This window comes from Etheostoma cragini, chromosome 3 (assembly GCF_013103735.1).
Source record: "Etheostoma cragini isolate CJK2018 chromosome 3, CSU_Ecrag_1.0, whole genome shotgun sequence".
NCBI lineage: Eukaryota > Metazoa > Chordata > Actinopteri > Perciformes > Percidae > Etheostoma > Etheostoma cragini.
The window spans coordinates 21524292-21529901 of NC_048409.1; the positions used below are offsets into that span (position 1 = coordinate 21524292).

At 38.7% G+C, this 5610-nt stretch overlaps 1 protein-coding gene and 1 long non-coding RNA gene across 2 annotated transcripts in view; one reads left to right on the forward strand and one right to left on the reverse strand.

The window, feature by feature from the left end:
• Positions 1–1215, reverse strand: part of LOC117938050 — a 13462-nt gene extending 12247 nt beyond the window's left edge. Inside the window, exon 1 of the long non-coding RNA XR_004655319.1 lies at positions 1203–1215. This is a non-coding gene — a long non-coding RNA (uncharacterized LOC117938050). The remainder of the gene's footprint in view (positions 1–1202) is intronic.
• Positions 1–5610, forward strand: part of lsamp (limbic system associated membrane protein) — a 603277-nt gene that overhangs the window by 133535 nt on the left and 464132 nt on the right. The window lies entirely within an intron of this gene.

Below are 5610 nucleotides of genomic sequence, written 5' to 3' on the forward strand. Positions count from 1 at the left end.
TTGGAAAATGGCTGCAATGAAACAAAGAGTGAAAAATTTAAAGGGGTCTGAATACTTTCCGTACCCACTGTATAAAGTAAGCTATCTTTTCAACTCCGGACAGCGCCACCATCTCACAAATACAGATAGGATCGGAGATGAAAAGTTTAACTGACATGTAACCATAATCAGCTTTGTGGGAAATTAGTGGATGGAGCAGTGGATTGACAACAACATAACCATTCCCACTATGACAGGCGCTTCACTCAACACCAACTGCAATGTTTCGTTTTAAATGAATGTAGCCTACTGGCAGTCTGGCACACTTGGGTGCTCAGTGTTTTTGACTTGCATTATCGGTGCCTATGGTCTATATCCATGAAGTTCCACTTCCAGGACTGCTTCAGTACTGCCGGAAGAGTCGGATTCCCATCCTGGAAGGCTGTGTGGCTTAGCCAGACCCTCCTCTGCTACGCTGTGGAGGGAGGTCTGGCAAAACGTGACCAAACCTAATCAGATGGTGGGTTTGGATTATAAAGTATTTTACCATTTGCAAAGCATATTCATGACTGATGGTTACCTGTGCATTTTCAGAAGATGTATTAAGGTAGCAACATGAGTAACAACTACCCAATCAGTGAAACAGCTAAACATCCACATAGAGCTAGAAAAAGATGTATGTTTTTTTTTATATGTGACAAGAGGTGTCAGTAGTCAGAAATGCAGGGTTAATGTCATGCCACATGAATGCTAAAATTACATTTGAACATCTGAATTGCAATGCTGACATTGACAGCACTATTGGTCTGTTTTTTTAAAGGTTTTATAAAACTGGAACCCTGAACACAAAACATAGGCATTATGTGGGGTAAGATTGTGTGCACAAAGGCAAGGTTATTGTAAATGTGGCTGCCGAGGTAGTGGCAGCGGGATTTTAGAATCACCATTTAAAAATCCATGGACTGCTTTGCCTTGGGTGCGTAGCCTTGGTTGTATCGGATAATTCTTCATGTTTATGAGTCCATCCTCTGCTCTGCTCCTTCAGCCTCCCTGAGGTCTCTAGCAGACAGCTGTGTTCTGCTCCCCAAAGCAGCTGCTTAGTCTGCAGGTAAACACAAAGGTTGACGTCCACATGACATTCACGCCTACACACAGACTGTAATGTTTGCACATAGTATTATGCACAGATGCAAACACACACACACACACACACAGAGAGACACACATGTAAACTGCACATCACACAGCGGTGTACACTTAGTACATTGTAGGCACTAAGATGCAGAGAATGAGGGAATAGGAATATAGTTTAACACTGATTCATGTTTTTGTTAGATTTATGTTAGAGTCTGGTCGGCAAAGTAGCTTTCAGCATGTTGCTGCCTTCTGCTCTGATGCAGTAATGTTCAGAAGACACAAAAATGAGTTGTTTAACATTATGATGAAGCAAGCTGTTTTTTTAATCAGTCACCCTGAAACTTGGAGAGAGGCACGGCAGGAAGTGGGGGCTGCTGAGCCTCTGCTGTTGCATATAAGTGTGCGCACTTACAAACTAGTGTGATCCTCTGTGAGGCGTTACAGAGAAGTAAAGTATAAATGTGTCAGTTTTGAGATATTGAAGGATTCAATACCTCCTTCTAAAATAATCAAGGTATTCTCTCTCAAACAGTGTCACTCTGTTCTGGCTTCCTAAACAAAACTTTGATAAGCGGTGCAAGTTATTTGTATGGTAATTCACCAAAGAAACACATCACAAATACTTAGAATTCAGGGAAATGGAAATTAGATTCACTGTGTGTGTGTGTGTGTGTGTGTGTGTGTGTGTTTGTGTGTGTGTGTGTGTGTGTGTGTGTGTGTCTGTCTGTCTGTGTGCGTGTGTGTGTGTGGGACATTTCCATACTGATAAAGCATTGATGCTTGTATGATATGAGGCTACATCTGCCAGACATTGTGTCCAGTCTGGAGTATGCAGCCTAAAAAAACTCTCCACTTGTTAACTGAAGTGATTCACTCGCCCTGAAACTAAACAGCTGTGAGCTACAGCCAATGGGACATGAAGGGGAGGCAGCAGATGATTGAGACTGCTGCTTTGCTCAAGAGTCTGATCTCAACAGGCCAGGCCGGGTGTCTGTGCAGCAGGAACAGCATTACACTTTAGGCTTGGGATGTACACCCGTAGCTGGTATAGCATGAAACCCTTGTGAAGCATATTGAGTGTAGCTAAGAGGTCAGGGTGAATGCTGAAAATATTAATAATAATGCTAAATGAAAAATATTCTTGCGTGATCATTTTATCTGTACATGTACACTTTTCCATTATACACGTAATGTATTTTTTATGGATAGAAAATTCAGTTAATGTGTATTTTGTTAAAGATCTATCTGTATTTTATTAGAGACATTTGCTCTCACAGAAAAAATACAGACTCACTTTGATGGCCTAAAAACTGCCCCCATGGTTCCCTTTCCTAATAATCAGATTCAGCAGCATTGGTGACAAAAACTCTATAACTTTCTAAATCTATTGGCCTTATCAGTCGAGCAATAAATTGAGAGTAAGAAAAGAACTGAGTGAATGGAAGAGGATAAAAGATAAAGGAAGGTGTTTGAGATGGACTTGAGCAAAACGTTTTATATCTGGAGACAAAGTGGTCCTCCAAAACAAACAGTGTGGAAATTGTGTTTTCAGACCTGATAAAGAGATCGGGGGGGGGGGTGTATTGGACAGGGGAACGGAAAATAAACACAGACTAAGGGAAATGGGAAGTAAAGCAAAAAAAGAGAAAATAAGAATGATTAGAGCAAGAGAGATGGGTATGTAATTGATAAAGTTTTAACCTCACAGGGCCTTTTCAATCTTGGTCAGCTTTAAATTTCGGCTCTCCATGACTCTGATGGATTATGTGTATTTAGATTTGCTTTAAATTAATAATTTCACTGAAGTTCCACTGGGTAAGGCAAGACATCCAGACGGCTTCACGTATGCTGGTAATCAAATCAGACGTTTTTCGTTCATTGAAAGTTTAATTTACATACCCGCTGTGATAATTACTTGACTGTCATAGTAATAAGTGGGTATTTCACTTTTTAATCACACACACTGATTCCAGATTGCTGGCAGTGGTAATGTAATGAGGGCAGGTATTCCCCCTTGGCCTGTGCCCGTGACACAGATAGCCTGACACTTTAGATATATTCTTGCATTGGTGACAACAAACACTGTTGTGTTCCACTGGTGATTGTTGTAAACCTCCATTTCTGTCACTAAGATACATGAACAGGATCCGCCCATGCTGTTGCCCTATTATTTTACCTTCTCCATCATGTAACTAGGACAAAAATTATGGATTTCCCACAACATCAATTTCAAAAACAATTGTGCTCAGTTGGGCGGAATTATCCAACATGTCAGACATTATGATTATGGTAATGTCTTGTGAATAATGATTAGCTACTCAGCCTGTTTTGGCACATACTTTTGAACGTCTCTTCTTCTACTGTGTGTGTACTTTGTTTGGCACCAGCAGTGAGATATCGTTGTCCTTGTAGAAAAAGTCCTAAGTGGAGAAGAGACTCTCATCAGTCAGACCACACATAACCAGTATATTGTTATCCATTCTTCTTCTGCTTTGCCATCTTTCATTTGCTTTTTTAATTTAGTGGACTGTGGAATCTTTTCATCCCCCATACGTTTGCGTGTACTCCACACACACTGGGCACACTTGAATGTCAATTTTCCAGATATTCTATCAGAGGTAATAATGCCATATATATATATATATATATATATATATATATATATATATATATATATATATATATATATATATATATATATATATATATATATATATATATATATATATATATATATATATATATATATATATATATATCTATATATATATATATATATATATAAATATATAGATATCTATATAGATATATAGATATATAGAAATGGTACAGGCCAAAAGTTTGGACACACCTCATTCAATGCGTTTCCTTTATTTTCATGTGTTGGTGTATAGTAAAGGGCAGATGCTACTTGTCTGATTCTGAATACCTTCAGGTCTGTGTGGAACAACAGGTGTGATGCATTTTATGTGAAACTGGATGTTTGAGTTGATTGAATGAATAAGCTACTAGTAATTGTACAAGTTAATTTGTGCATGTAAGCTGAAAGACAGAGATGGCGAACAGACGAGAAGTGTGCCCTTTACTACACACCAACACATGAAATAAAGGAAATGCATTGAATGAGAACCTTACTGTAGGTTTGTTTCTTCTTGTACATACTAGAGGATAGATAACCAAACCGATCCTGGCGGGACTCGGTAGCCCATGGGCTGGTTTCACTTGATGAGAAGGTTCGTTTTATGATTAAAACAATTAAAAGTGTTACCCTAACATCCCTCTTCCTCTGTACACCCCCTTGTGCGCTGATGAGCTCATCTGTTGACATTTCCGATTAACTTCCTACGGTTGCTTAATAAAAGCAGGCTTTCCACACAAACAAATGTTCATGTGTCATAAGTATGAGAAAAAAAATTAATTTTAACTATGTCGGTCTCGGGTCTGGTTCAGTTAGTGCTCTGTCGGACACAGGCCGGACTCGGACAGAAAGATGTGGCTCTATCCGCACTTTAGTACCTACGTACATAGCAACAACATTAATTTTACGATTATAGATCAATCTTTAGTGCTGCTGACGCGTTCCTATGTCCCAGTGTGTTGTGTTGCTAATCACAAGAAGAACAACTGTGATATACATTAAGAGCTGACAGTGCCAATGTTAGATTTGGTAAGAAGAGGTTGATTGGTTTGGGCTTCTAATATCTCTTACGGATCTGAAATAAAAAAATTAACTTGAACACTACTTACTGAATGAGAAGCTTCTTTGTGGTCTTTGTGTGGTCTGAGGTTACATCTTAATCCATATTATATCATAGAGAGAAGCCACTCACTAAAGTCTCATTACTCTTTAAAAGTCACCATGAAATATTCACAAAGTAGGGAGGATCTCAAGGAAGAGCTGCTGGAAAATCGAATTTGATGAAGATAATAAAATATTCATAATCATGAATAAAATCAAACTGGTTTTTTTTGTGAATATGGATTATCAGATAATTATTTTAGACACAGATTAGTTGGAAATCCACCTTCAGACAAGCCAACCTTTCAAACCAAAAGCTATACAAATGCTCGTCTTTAAACAAGAAAATGTAACAGCATATTTACACTGCTTTAGAAATCCTCTGCTCCCATCAGTTTGCAGTACACCTTGTGTTATATGATACAATATTCCAGTCTGTCATCTGTGAGTTTTTGCTCCTATTTAGTCTGCATTCTCAGTGTGCTGTGTTAGTATGTAGCCTTAGTGTCCATCACACATTAATGATAATGGAGGTTGTTGAAATGTTCATTCCACTCTGTTCTGAATCTACTCTCCTCTTGTGGATTTAAAAGAAAATCAGACAGAGACGGAAAATTACATGTTAAACTTCCTCAATCTATTGTATGCCTTCTGCCATGTATATACATTACAGCAATACCCATTCTCTTTGTTAAATATTGCAGGCAAGTAGGATGTGTCATGGGATACTGCAGATCGGGGGGGGGGGGGGGGGG